The sequence below is a fragment of the Hemiscyllium ocellatum genome, chromosome 20, assembly GCF_020745735.1.
Source record: "Hemiscyllium ocellatum isolate sHemOce1 chromosome 20, sHemOce1.pat.X.cur, whole genome shotgun sequence".
In the NCBI taxonomy this organism is placed as follows: domain Eukaryota; kingdom Metazoa; phylum Chordata; class Chondrichthyes; order Orectolobiformes; family Hemiscylliidae; genus Hemiscyllium; species Hemiscyllium ocellatum.
Genome location: NC_083420.1, coordinates 17,573,499 through 17,588,799, shown reverse-complemented (window position 1 = coordinate 17,588,799; position 15,301 = coordinate 17,573,499). Strand labels below are relative to the sequence as shown.

Genomic DNA, 15,301 nt, shown 5'->3' with positions numbered 1-15,301 from the left:
TAAACACTGGTGTGTTAATCAAATAATTGTGACAGATATATAAGCATAATAACAACTTGGAGAATTTTATAGTTGTCATTAACCAAAATATATGAAGGAGGTTACACGCAAATAATTCAAAGTACTGAACCACCTCTACAAGTTTTATTGTCAGAGTTGATATGATCCACCACCTGACAGAATAGACTGCTGAAACATGCGAGTTTGAAAAACTGCACTGTAACTGTGCCTCCCATCTACGTAGACTATAGTTCAAAAATATTAATTCAAGAGAAATACATTCTTATCACAAGGGCTTTATCTGAATCATTCTCTCTTGCTTGTTGGCCATGTTTATTCAAATCTGAAGACTCGAGTCTCGGTCAGCAATGTCTTATGCAGTTTCAGTTCTGTACTTGTGACCTGTGTGCTCTGGGCATGGCTTAACATTTCAAACATCCTTCAAATTCATCTGTGCCATAATTATAATCCATTTAAACGCCTCTTTTGTTAAAAATCTTAGGCAGGTATTTAGCATTGTTCACAGTTCTTCCCCATCCACTCTCCCTGAGGCCTTGATATCTTTAGATGCTGCAAAAGGCTTTATTAGAGTGGAAAGGAATTATCTTTTTTTTAAACTGTGGAGAAATTTGGCTTTGGGGAAACATTTATTTCCTGGATCAAACGACTCTATGATCACTGCAGGTCTCTGTTAGGACCAATAATATGAATTCTGACTACTTCTACCTTTACCGTTCCACCAGACAAGATTGTCCTGAGTCCACTGCTGTTTGCCATTATAATTAATCAATAAGCCTGCCAGGGAATACCCACTAGATAATTTACCATTTAAAAATGCCAACTCTGTTTTGTTTATCTTGGTGCAGATACACTAGGTAATTTGTAGAGGAAAGATTTTGAACCATTACTGGTACAAATCAAACAAGATTTCGAATGATGGTCTCTCCTTAATTTGTCTGTCGCTGCTAGAATTAATTCCATTAAAATGAATATTTTCCCATGATTTTTGTATTTAGTTCAATGCATACCAATTTTTCTCCCTCTTTCCTTTTTCCGTAAAGTAGGTAGTCTCATCCTTGAATTTATTTGGAATAAAGAATACTCCTAGGTTACAAAAACAGTTGTTACACAGGCCTAAGATATCAGGTAGAATGGCACGGCCGAATATTGGGCAGCAAATATTAGAAATTTGAACTATTGGCTTCAATGAGAACCTTGATGCTCTCCCAATTTGGTTGACTATTGAGGCAAACTCCACCCATCCAGTAACATTGAAGGCTTTGTTCCATTCACCTCTCCTTTCTCCAACCTCTATTTATATGAATAATGTAATTGCGTGATCCAATCTTAAAATTTGTTTCAATTTATGTGCCACTTTGGCTTTCAATCATTTTCTACAAAGGCGCCATTGGCAGAAAATCATACATTTTCCCCCATCGTTAGTGGATAGTGCCTTTTCTGGTTGGGCTAAGTTAGGAATAAAAACTGTGAAAAGACTTATATGTTTATCGCGTTTTTGCATCTTTTCAACAATTAATTGATATGTTTTCACTTCCTTAAAGCCACTTTAGATATATCCAAATTCACATTTTGTTCATTAACTAATTCAGGTTTTCCCTGCCCTTCCTAATGATTTGGATTTTAACATCTTTCCAAAATTACTTTCATCATTAAATGATTTAGAGGTGCTGGTGTTGGACTGGGGTGTACAAAGTTAAAAATTACACAAAACCGGGTTATAGTCCAACAGGTTTAATTGGAAGCACTAGCTTTCAGAGCACTGCTCCTTCATCAGGTGGTCGTGGAGTCACTGTGATCGATGTCAACATGCCCCAGCAAATTATATGCACATGTTCTGGCTTTGCCCTTCTTTAAGTAGATTTTTTTAAGTGACATTTTTGACACCTTATCTAAGGTATCTGGCGAAAATCTTACTCCTAATGCTATTACTGCTTTGTTTGGGGTGTCACCCTCTTTAGTTAAACTTTCTTCTTCGGAAAAAAGACATGATAGCATTCACTATCCTATTGGCAAGAAGATTGATGTTGTTAAAATGGAAATCCCTACTTGTACCTACTCATACACACTGGGTTAGAGATGTGTTATACTTTCTTAAATTAGAAAAGATTAAATTATCCTTTTCTGTCTCTTCTAATAAATTTACAAAAATTTGGAACCCTTTTCTTTCATGTGCTAAGTGTATTCTCTTTTTTACCTGTATCTTCTGATGTGGCGATTTCTTTTTCTAATTTTTTTTTCCTTTCTCTTTGTTAATGCTGTTATCCTACTGCTGGTTTAATTTATTATGTTGTGTGCTTTGTATATGTTTAAATTTATTATGGTTGCTTGTGATTTTTGTCTTTATATTTTTGGGGAGGTATGTACTGTGGGAGGGTGGTCGGGGTTTTGTTTACTATTGTTTATTGCTTTTGATTGCACCTTGGTTTTGCCGTCATTTTTGGAGAAAAATCAATTTAAAAAACTCCCTCTGAATGCTAATTCTATCACTAATCCACATAATCTTTCAAAAGCTGTTTGCAGCAATGTTATGGGAAAGACAGCACATTCCAATAACTTCAAAAAGTGCAACAGAGTGCCAATATTGGTTAAATTTGTTGATCACTGAAGTATTTCTCTGTACAGAACATCTGGGGTACTGTCAGAGTTCTTCTTCAGCTCTCAAGAATTACAGTCTAAGTTAGGCTACTGTATATTTTACACTGTATAAACTTTATACTCATAAAAACCATTTACACTTTTAATGTGTCAAAAGGTTTGATCACTCTGGAAACTGGGACTGGAAAAATTGATGCATTCAAGTGTCTTTATGCAGTAACAAAGATGTGCTGCTTTTAACTGCCATTGACATGAGCCCTAGAACCTCTAACGCGAAACAGGGAAGTCTCTCGATGCCAATATCATTGATTCATCCAACAGCACCGTGAATAGATTAATGCTCAACTCACATGGCTGTTTGTGGGCATTAGTTGGTGTGTTCATTGATGTAATAACAGTGAAGATAATTCAAAAAACCTTTTTCATAGGCCTGGAGATTCCAGAGAAACTAGATAAATCAGATTACCTGTTCCTTGTAGAACCACAGGAAGTTCAGAGAAGGTTGAATTGACTCATTTCTGGGATGAAGACCTGATCTTTTGAAGAAAATTTGAATGGTTGGGGATTATGTCCATTAGAGTTTACAAGACTGAGATTTAATCTTGTTGAAACACACGACACTGAGGGGACAGCGGACACAGGAAGAATCATAAGAAAAAAATGAAATTGCTGGAAAATCTCAGCAGGTCTAGCAGCATCTGTACAGGGAAATCAGAATTAATGTTTCGGGTCCAGTGACCCTTCTTCCGAAGAATCAGGGAGAATGTTTCCTTATGTGTGGCAGAGTAGGACTAAAGGATACAGCTTAAGAATAAATTAGCAGCCAGTAATAATTCAGAGAGTGCGGGTGAGGCGAGTAATAATTCACAGAGAGTGCGGGTGAGGCCAGTAATAAGTTACCCAAAGGGTACTTGTCTTGGGAAATCAACAAACTCCATTACAGTAACTGCACTAGATCTAATATGAGAGGATTGGATAGTTCTGTTGTCTCCTAACATGAGATCAGTTAGCTTGTTGCTTATATAGTTGAAGTTATTTCAAACTTAAGATACATTCAAAAATCACGGAGATGGATCAAGTTGTATCCTTCTTACTAATGTTGAACCTACAATGCTGAAACAGATCATATACTCCATCACTTACGTTTCACTTATTGAACATTTTTTAGTGACTTATTAACAGATAAGTAATGAAATTAACAAAGTTGCACTTTGTACACGAAGTTCATGTTCATCACATTTTGCAATTATTGTCTTGAGTTATATTTGAGATTGGAATGGTATCAGGCTTAAGTGCAAAGCAACATTACAATGAACAGCATGAAAACAATGACCATCTTCTAAGCTCTCAGTCCAATGCATGATTGAGAAGATATGAAGACAAGCTGATCTTCACTAGGAAGGGACAACAAGTAGTCCAACAAACACTACATTGGACAAACAGGCAGGAAACTAGCCACCAGGATACATGAACGTAAACTAGCCACAAAACGACATGACCCTCTCTCACTGGTATCCTTACATACAGATGAGGAAGGACACCACTTCGACTGGGACAACACATCCATCCTAAGACAAGCCAAACAGATATGCATGAGAATTCCTAGAAGCATAGCATTTCAACAGGAACTCTATCAACTAACACATTGAGTTAGACCCCATCTACCACCCCCTGAGAAAGAGAACAGGAAATGACATCACCAACCCAAAGAAACCCAAACATATAAATAGACAGCAGGAATTATCAACAGTGCTTCGCCTGGAGACCCACTGAAGATGTTACCTAGCAAGGTGACAAAATGTCTGGAAATGAACCTCCCAGATCAGCGAGCAAACCTACATCCAGAACCTCAACCTGAGCTACAAATCTTCTCAAATCTCACTAAGATTCAAAACTCTGTTTCCAAAATTTATTTTAGGAGCTCATATGTTCAGCTAAGCTCAAGCTCAGCACCTCAGGGTGCTGCTTCAATCATTATTTATGAAGAATATTGACAGATGATGATTTAGAAACTGGCATCTCTGCCTATAACTGCTCTAGTTCCAACTTCCAGCAGTCTCTATCACATAATCACTGAAGTTACAGCTACAACACGGCATACTTGAGAGGCTCAAACTGGTGGTCTAGTGATTACGATTTGGTCCTTTCTTCACGAAATCTCAGGTTCTATTCCTGGACAAGGAATGAGTTTCACTAAAGGCTGTTTCACTAAAGATAGTGTCACAACCTCTGAACTTCGTGTCTCACCTGCTCCAGAGTTGCACCATACGCAAGGTGAATAAAAATTTCTACCCTAGAGGCTCATCCATATATTCACTTAACTGCAGCAAGGTTCCTCAGGAGATTCTTCCATAGATTTACCCCATCCACTCATGTGAATATTGAATTTTACCGGGGGCTTTGAGACCAAATGGGTGTCCTGAATCCTGTGTCAGGGAGCTGTTCTGACATAGCCCCCCATTATTTTCCCCAACCCTTCTGCCTTCTCGCCTCAGAGTGGGAAATCCTATGTATAATTCCTGCTGATTAATTTTGAATATACCAGTTGTTCCGTTTTAATGCGCATTTCGTTAACACACCAATTCACTGTAACAGGATTGACAAATTGGGGACACTGTTTCTAAAGCACAAAGTTTTAAACCATCTATTGGTTATATTACAATTCCAGTCCCATTAGTTTAAATGCTATAACACCATTTTCTTATACCACGGGATTGCATGAGAATGTTATAGCGCTACCTTGTTATAGCGGAACTGACTGTACCCCCTTCTTCTCATTCAAGTTGCATTCTTTAGTCTGACTGTTCTTTGGAGGGGTCAACATTTGTTGTACAGGCAAGCTGTCGACCTGAGTGGAATTTACTGAAGTTGTGCCAAGTACTAGAAGACAGTGGATGGAGGCAAACTGAAAAGAAACTGCTTCCCATCAAAAGATGGGGCTGGTCTGCATTTCAAAAATCTAATGTCACAATCCTTGTTTTTCAAATACAAGCTGCTATATGAGCCTCAGGGACTTTGCTGTATTTATTAATGTACTGAACCAGAATCCATATCAGAGACCTGATTAAATTGTACCACGGAATAAAGTAATTTGAATGCATTCAAATCAACTTATTTTGTTCCGTTGAAAGAAAACTGAGGAGTCGCTGACCAGTTTAACGTGTTAGTGCAGATCAAGAAATGTGATTATCCGGGCAGTATCCAGATATAATCAGTTTTGTCTTGTTTTGATATCAACATACAGCCTCTGGAATGCATCCCTACCGTAATTTGACATTCTACTTAATTTATTTGAACAACTCAGCGACTTGAACAAGATTTTATCTGTGTTTTGCCAGTCTGGAGATTGAACAGATGTTATGCTTATGCAAGTAAGTTAACACTTGAAATCACTTTTTGCTAGTCAGCGACATTTGATGGGGACATGAAGCATGTGTCAGATAATCCATTACCTAATAATCACTGTGAAAACTAGGAGTAAAGGAACATTTAAAAAAAACATTGGCAGGAAATGAGGAATTTAAAGCCATTAGTCAACTGGAGGAAAAGAAAGGAGATGTGAGGGGAGACAGTAACAAAAGAGATTGTTTCTCGTGAAAAAATAAGTTTCAGCATGTTCTGATGAAGGAAACAAGACGATTGAAGACCCTTCTGGAGAAGGATGTTCAATTTTGGGCACCGAGCCCAAAGATAAGCAGGTGGATGAGGGTAAAACAGTTGATGTGGTGTATATGGATTTCAGTAAGGCGTTTGATAAGGTTCCCCACGGTAGGCTATTGCACAAAATACTGAGGAATGGGATTGAGGGTGATTTAGCGCTTTGGATCAGAAATTGGCTAGCTGAAAGAATATAGAAGGTGGTGGTTGACGGGAAATATTAATCTTGGAGTTCAGTTACTCGTGGCGTACCGCAAGGATCTGTTTTAGGTCCACTGCTGTTTGTCATTTTTATAAATGATCTGGATGAGGGCATAGAAGGATGGGTTAGTAAATTTGTGGGTGACACTAAGGTCGGCAGAGTTGTGGATAGTGACAAAGAATGTTGTAGGTTACAAAGAGACAAAGATAAGCTGCAGAGCTGGGCTAAGAGGTGGCAAATGGAGTTTAATGTGGAAAAGTGTGAGGTGATTCACTTTGGAAGGAATAATAGGAATAGAGAGTACTAGGCTAATGGTAAGATTCTTGTTAGTGTAGATGAGCAGAGGGATCTCTGTGTTCAGGTACATAGATCCTTGAAAGTTGCCACCCAGGTTGATAGGATTGTTAAGAAGGCATACTGTGTGTTAGCTTTTATTGGTAGGGGGATTGAGTTTTGGAACCATGAGATCATGCTGTAGCCGTACAAAACTCTGATGCGGCCACATTTGGAGTATTACGTACAATTCTGGTCACGACATGATAGGAAGGATGTGGAAGCTTTGGAAAAGGTTCAGAGGAGATTTACGAGGATGTTGCCTGGTATGGAGGGAAGGTCATATGAGGAAAGACTGAGGGACTTAAGGCTGGTTTTGTTAGAGAGAAGAAGGTTGAGAGATGGTTTAATTGAGACATATTAGACAATCAGAGAGTTAGATAGGTTGGACAGCGAGAGCCTTTTTCCTTGGATGGTGATGGATAGCACAAGGAGACATAGCTTTAAATTGAGGGGTGATAGATATAGGACAGATGTCAGAGGTAATTTCTTTACTCAGAGTAGTATGGGCATGGAATGCACTGCCTGCAACTGTAGGACACTCGCCAACTTTAAGGGCAGTTAAATGGTCATTGAATAGGCATATGGATGAGAATGGAATAGTGTAGGTTAGATGGGCTTCAGATTGTTGTGCCGACCTGTTGAAACATTGAGGACCAAAGGGCCTGTACTGCAATGTTCTATGTTCTATAACTGGCCTTGGAGCTGCTTGTGGAACAGCTTCACTGCAGATGTGCGCTTCTGATGGAAACACATCATGATCATGCATAGTGATAGTGTCAAAATCACATGATTAAGTAGAGCGAACTGGAGGGAAGCAAAATCTCGAACCAAGTGTGAAGAGAACATGTATGGATCAAATTGTAACTCGGGTTCTTGCAGAAAGAATCAAGGAATCCAGAAACTTCACTTTAAAAGACTTTAAGACCCCAAACACACAACTGGGGAATTACATTATGAAGACACTGCATAAACTAGGTGTGCATTCCCCCGAGCCTAAAATGTTGAAGGAAGATTTAATTGGTATTTTTAAATTGATAAAGAAACTCATCAACGTTTATATATATAAAAAAACCAAAGGCCTCACAAGCTGTTTACTTTACGTCTGTCTTAAAACCTGTTTTAATCTCTTGATACAGGACAAAATAGACCTCTTAAAACTGCAATATTGTCACCAGCTCACCATTCAGTTTGCCTTTACTGCCTGCTGCATCTGCAAGCTTGCTTTCAGCAACTGGTGCATGAGGACACTCAGGTCTCATTGAACACTCCTTCTTCACAACTTACAGCCATTCAAATAAGGTGCTACCAAAATGAATAAACTCACATTTACCCATCTTGTATTGCATCTACATGTATTTCCCCACTCGTCTGAAACTCATTGTAACTATTTCTGCATCATCTTCACAACTCACCCAGTTGTGTGTCATCTGCAAATGTTGGGACTTAACATGTAGTTCCCTCTTCTGAATCATAAATAATTATTGTGAACAGCTGGGGATCTCAGTACTGATCCCTGTCGTACCCCACTAGTCACTGCCAGTCATTCAGAAAAAGACCCATTTATTCCCATTTTAGTTGTCTGGTTGCTTACCAATTTTCTACGCATCTCAATATACCACCCCCAATCCCATGCATATCAAGCCAGGTTTCCTCTGGGATCTGACCTGTTTAGTTTGTCATCACATGGGATCATAACTTTCACTCAAGTAACAGTACAAATGCACGTTGTACCTTCCTGATCTAGAAACTTCAATTTGCCACATAATGTGGAGGTGAACCCTGCAGTACCACTTTTCTTTTGGAATTATCCTGACAGGTAACAAGATAAAATAGATGATTGGCATTAGCTATCTTCCATTTCATTTTAGGTTGTATAGCACTTTTTTGTTGAACTCCAGTGCTGACCCTGACATGTCAACGCCTGTGATCCAACAAATTCTATGGTCCGGCCAAAGCCCAGTTCCTAAGACTGGCAGATTATGAAAGTACAATCTGTACCTTGTTTTGGTCATTTGGAAATTTACATTTATGATTCGGTAATGGTTTGGGTGTCTCTGAGTGCTGTGGGAAACTTGAGCTTTTGAAAGGTATGTATAAAGTCAGCAATCTGAAGTTTGACCCACCATCACTACCATTATCAAAACATTGTGAGATCATTGGATGGATCGCAATTGCCGATTTTGAACTGGACTGAAAGAACCCTCTCTCAGTTTGCAATTAAATTTTGTATGGGGCGGCATGGTGGCTCAGTGGTTAGTATTGCTGCCTCATGGCGCCAGGGACCCAGGTTTGATTCCACCCTCAGACAACTGTCTGTGTGAAGTTTACACATTGTCACTGTCTCTGTGTGGGTTTCCTCCGGGTGCTCTGGTTTCCTCGCACAATCTAAAGATTTGCAGGTTAGGTGGATTGGCCATGCTAAATTGCACATAGAGTCCAAGGAAGTGCAGGCTGGGTGGAGTAGCCATTAGGGAATGCAGGGCTATAAGGTAAGGGGTGTCTCTGGGTAGGATGCTCTTCAGAGTGATGGTGGTCTGGGTGGGATGCTCTTTGGAGGGTCGGTGGCAACTGCTTTTACACTGTAGAGATTCTATTATACTACAGAAGTAGGTATTTGCTTGGTAGTGAGTCCTAAAAAAAGAGCATAATCTTCAAAACAGGAAGCAGGCCATTTTTGAGGTTATCTCAGAAATCAGCTTTGAAAAAAAAAGAGCAGCAGGATCTGGATCACCCTCTCGCTAAAGGCTATGGATGCTGCAAATGTCAAGTGAAATTTTCCACAGCAAAAGCAACTGATTTTGTGTTTCACTCAGGATGCAAGAGATGTGAGGCCAGGTTTGGTCATCTGAGGCACTCTGATTGAATAGCAGAATAAATTGAGGGGCTGAATGACACATTTTGTTCTTACAGTCAAATCTTCCTCTTAGGTAGATCAAATACAAGTGGCACTAAAATAATTATTTTCTCCAAATTTGCCTTTGCATCAAGAGGCTATGTGATATCAGGTTTGTGTGTTTGGGTTTGGGAGGAGGGGCGGTTGTGTGGTTGGGTGTGGCATTTTTGTTTCTTAGAAGCACAGCAGCAATTTAAAGATATTTTCTAATCAACCTAATCAGAGATGTTATTCCACACTTATGGAGCAGGCAAAATTTGAACCTAGATCACCAAGTTCAGAGGTGGGGACTCTACCACTGTACCCCAGGAGCTATAATAATAGCTACTAAAATAACAATCATGAAATCCTTTACAAATGGAGATAATTCACAGTATGCATTCCTCATCAGCTGTTATCAATAAAAAAAAAGCCAAAACATAGTCATTTATTTGCAAGAGGAATGAAGGGTGGATGAAATTAATGTAATTTAAATTGCTGAGGTGAAATAAATAGAGTTCAAAACAGTTAAGGGGAACTCTAAAGTGTGACAAGACTCAGCTTGTTTTGCTAGAGGCGAGGGCAGGGTGATAGGTGTCATCTGCTCACATACCTGTACCACAGGTGAGGTCATATAGTCGGCGATCAAAGTATTGCATTTTTCAGAAGGCTGCTTCTAAACTTTAACCAACACGCAAAGAACAAAGCCTTTGCAGCTCTGTTTCACTTGATGCGGATTACAAATTGGGCTTAAGATCAAATTGCAGTATTGCCATCAAAGGACATTCATGAAGAAATTGTACACCTTCAGAAAATTAGAGAATTACCTGTGCACCATAAGGAGGCAGTTTAAGCTGTTTGTTATAATGAGCCCTAAGTTAACAGAAAGATTGCAATGTTATCAGGTAGTTACCACCCAAGGGGTCAAAAATAGTGCCACTGACTGCTCCAAAGCTAAATTCCATCAATAGGTTTTGTTAAAAATCAATGTCATTCTTATATAGAAAGCCACTCAATTGTAGCAAACAACAAAAGAGTCAGTTAAAATTAAAATTGACCAAAGCTGATATGATCTACATACCAGGAACCAGTTGTCCAGTAATTCCATTAACTTCCTCATCCTATTATCTGCAATCTTGTGCAAAATTCGGAGTCCTCAACATTGACTCTGAATCCCATAGAACCTCATTGGTATTGGGCTAAATGCTGGCAAGGAAACTAATTTGTGAATCAGTACCTCCCAATGTGGAAGATATGCCAAGGACAGCAAGGGCGCAGAATGTATAATGGATGAGGAACTCCAATGTTCAACCATGCTCAGTTGCAACACATTTGACATAGTAGTCCAAGTCACTAATGATTACAGAGTTTTAACTATCATTCATGACTCCACAGATATTGAAGCAATCCGAGTTGGCAATGCAGCAAATACTGGCCAATATTCTAGCTGTGTAAAGTTTGCAGATCGCAAATGCTTTTTTCTCCTCTTTTTCTTTAATGGGAAGTGGCATTTGTTGCTCATACCTAGTTGGTTATTAGGAGTAAACCACATAGCTGAGGGTTCCTGTGGCACTGTGGTAATGCTGCCACCTCTAAGCTAGGAGGCCTGTATTCAAGTCCCAAACATACTCCAAATGTGTGCAATAACATTTCTTAACAAGTTGATCAGAAGACAACAAGAAAGCCATGTAGCTGTTCTCCATCCAACATGCCTGTATTCACAATGGAAGTGTAGGTCTATTACTGTTCAGTTTTAGGTCGAACAGATATCCAATTCTCTATATTGTAGCAGATACTTGTGCTACAATGATTGTTCAATTTGAAGTAGCCTTTCAGAGAAATAGAAAACCTCTATCCTCCTCTGGTCTTCTAAGTGTTTTGACTTGCTGCATCATTCCATCAACAGGTGTATCTTCAGCTCTCTCTTGGCCTCTCATTCTGAATTCCCTCCATAAATATTTCCAACTTTAAAACTTACTGAGGAGAAATTTCTTCAACCAGAGTGGTGAGCCTGTGTGCTTCTCTCCCACAGGATGCAGTTGAGGATAAAATATTAAATGCTTTCAAGAAGGAGTTAGATATAGTCCTTAGGATGAAAGGAATCAAGGGTTTGTGGAGAAAGCAGAAACAGGGTACTGAGTTGAATAATCAGTTATGATCATGTTGAATGGCCTACTCCTGCTCCTATTTTCTATGTTACCTTTATTATCAAGCTATCGGTCACCTGTCTAATAATTCCTTATGGGACTTGCTGTCAAATTTTTCTGACAATTGCTCCTTGAAAGTACATTGGGATGCTTTAACTGTAACAAAGACACTGTATTATGTTGCACATTGCACATAATGGAGCACCAACAAGATCTTTTTAGAGATGAGTGATTATAGGTAAAGGTTTGGTGATTTCTGCTGACAATGCCCTCTCAAATCAATATCAAAATATGAAAACAACACATAGTTAAAGTTTACACATCAGTTTCCAAAACCTGCTTGGAAATTGCAGAATTAGAATTGAGTGCAATTTTTAAAAAGTCCATGATTACTTGCCATTTACCACTGTAATTAAATGGTAATTTGTTAGAGCACTACTGAATGGATTATACTTGTCTTAATACTTTAAAATGAGGTTTTCTTAACAATATGCCATTTTCCATTGTGAACTAAAAGGCAGAGAAAAGTGCTGCTCTATACCAGTATTTAAAATAAATTGGGTAGTGGCTAACACACAAGGTAGTTATTCAGGCTAGAATTCTAAGTAATATGTTGAGAAGTCCAATTTTACTCTTGGAAAAGAGAAAGTGTAACGCTCATCACCAAAATCTGACATGTCTCTCAGAAAATATAAGTGCCATCATCCACATATCAGTTATGTTTCTCACAAACTTGATTAAATCATAAACTGTGTCAAATCACATGATATAGTGTGAACCAATTTACATAATGTTTCTGAAACTCAAAAATAATTCTGTAGATTTAACATTGTAAAGAAAACGACCTGACTATGATGCTTTCAAATGACATGCACGTACACACTGATGCAGGCTATTGCTGTGTGTGATTGACTGTGCATAAAGAAGTGTGTATTTTTAGGGTCTTGTGGTGCAGTGATAGTCTCCCCAGCTCAGAGCCAGGAGGCCCAGGTTCAAATTCCACATGCTCCAGAATTGAGTATAACATCTCTGAACACGATGATTAGAAATTATCGACACTGCTTTTACACTTGTCTATCCAAACCCAGCAAGTTTTGGCTTTCAACAGGTTAGAATGTTGGCAAGATTTGAATAATATAATTTTATATGCAAATTACAACTGGAAGCAGGTTGTCACAACTGAGCCACATTGGAACGATCTACAATGAACAGCATTCTAATCCTGCAATCCTCTCCCATTCCCATATCTTTTTAATTTCCTTTCATTCAAACATTTATTTAACCTATTCTTCAACACTGACTGCGTTTCTGCTACAATCATTAATTTCAGTCATGCATTCCACAGCTTTGTTAGGTGACAAAGTTTCTTATGTTATTGATCCTAAATCTTTTACACATAGTCACAATTATGTTGTCTCATTCCAGCAATTACCAGAAAGACCCATTTTAATCTATAATCAGACAATTACTTTGTATATGAATGCCAAATCACCATGTATTAATAAAAACTGCCCAAATATCCTCAACCAGAATTAATGTCAGCAATGAATTCAGATAACAAATCTGCCATTAACAGTATTCAGTGGATAATGACAAGTGTAGACACTTCAGGTGGAGTTTCCACTTGCTTTATCTATAATGCACATGCTTGCTTCTTGTTACATACTCAAAATATTGAGTTTCCTTGTTGGCATTTTCTTCTGTGGTGACCAGGCCTTAAAATTTAGACTGATGATATCTGCATGGAATTCTATACATTCCAAGCCAGGCCTTTGTTTTAGATTTTATCTCTGACACTTTCAGATGACCCAGAGATCATAAACGTGTTTAGGGTATTTCTAGTAATGGAGTCGGGACACAGTTATATCTACCCCCATGAACCATATGGCTATGTAGGAACCTGATGGTCATCATACAGATTAAATGTCAATAACTTGCATTTATCTAGCACTTCAGTGGAGCAAACAGCCTCCATCACCTCAAAAATATTATCTGACAAAACAAAAACCTGACACCAAGTCATACCGAGGCAGATAACAAAAAAAACTTGATCAAAGAGAGTTATTGAATAGATCACATAAAAGAAAGGAACACAAAAACAAGTTATTTGGCCTAGCTGGTCTAAGCTAAAGTTAATACTCCCCATGAATCTCCTCCCTTTCCATTCAGCTCCTCTCAAACGCCAGTATTTTTTTTCTTTGTGGACTTATCTAGTTTCCTTGTCATTTCCCTCGGTCACTTCTACAATAGTCAGATCTACCTCTAAGCACTCAGTAAAGAATTTTCCCCTGATCTTTGCACAAGATTTATTAGTAACTATTCTATCCTTCATGGAACAAGAGTGATAACTGCTGCAGAAGCCCAGCAGGTCTGGTAACAACGACAGAAAGAAAACAGAGTTAAACTTTCAAGTCCAGTGACCCTGCTTCAGATAGATACTTTAAGGCCCTAGTTTTAGATTCTACCACATTCTTTATCAAATCTATCCAATCCAACAAATGCATCATTTTTTTTTAAGATCTCCATCAAGGCTTTTTTAAAAGTGTATCACAGAAACGATTTGCACAGATGTTGAACAAAGCATTGGTTTCCTCCACAGCACTACTCTTTTATCAATATTTTTATGCCATCAAAACAAGAAGTGATACATTGAAATTCATGCAGGAGGAATTTTGTCCTCCATTGTAACCTGCTGAGAGCTGCTCCAGTGTATTTTACATTTAAACTGAAATATGAAAATACTTTCACACTACAGTAATGGATCAGGCATGGCAATAGAAACAGTGATCAAATGGAGATTTGGTAGTTAATAGCAGTTAGAATAGAACCCTTTTAGTGAATGCAAGACATTAATCAGAGTGTGGAGCTCAGAGGCAAATGTAAAATGATCATTTGGTGTGGGATGTCAGATGAAAGCTACTGTTTAATGATTTATAGAGAGGAATTTCTCATTGAAGGCTGCTGGCATCCATTCAGATTAGCAGAAAAAAGAATTTAAGCAAGGAATTTCAAGATTTCAAAGGCCAGTGAACAATTAGTGTTGATTCAGCACTTGGTGCCCTTCCCTTGATATTAATTCGCAGTTCCTTGCACAAGTTTATGGTGAAAGGGGGCAGGGAACACAGTCTTTTTTTTATCTTAAGCACTGTGACAGGCTTCGCTAAATATTTAAAGGCAATTGACCTTTGGAATAACTTGGAAATGAGGCCGCAATACAAAAGTGCTTTCATTTGCAAAAACAAAAGCATAAAGAGTATTGTATGTTCTGTCTCAGGCTGCATTTATTGTAAAATAAAACACTCACAGGTGGGATAACGTGCAGGAACACAGTGTTCCAGTGCGATGTCACTGGACAGGGTGGAGGGCTGGCAGTGGCTGTCTAACACAGAGACCCTGCTGCCCATATAGCAACTCCAGGATCTTGGCTCATCAAGGTTTCTCTTCCTTCCTCGCAACCACTTTCTCCCTGTC

The 15,301-nt window shown here is 38.6% G+C and overlaps 2 protein-coding genes across 2 annotated transcripts in view; one reads left to right on the top strand and one right to left on the bottom strand.

Moving 5' to 3' along the window:
- The window catches only part of slc5a10 (solute carrier family 5 member 10), a 124,001-nt gene that overhangs the window by 62,191 nt on the left and 46,509 nt on the right, over positions 1 to 15,301 (top strand). The window lies entirely within an intron of this gene.
- The window catches only part of LOC132825363 (protein FAM83G-like), a 42,946-nt gene that overhangs the window by 22,249 nt on the left and 5,396 nt on the right, over positions 1 to 15,301 (bottom strand). The window lies entirely within an intron of this gene.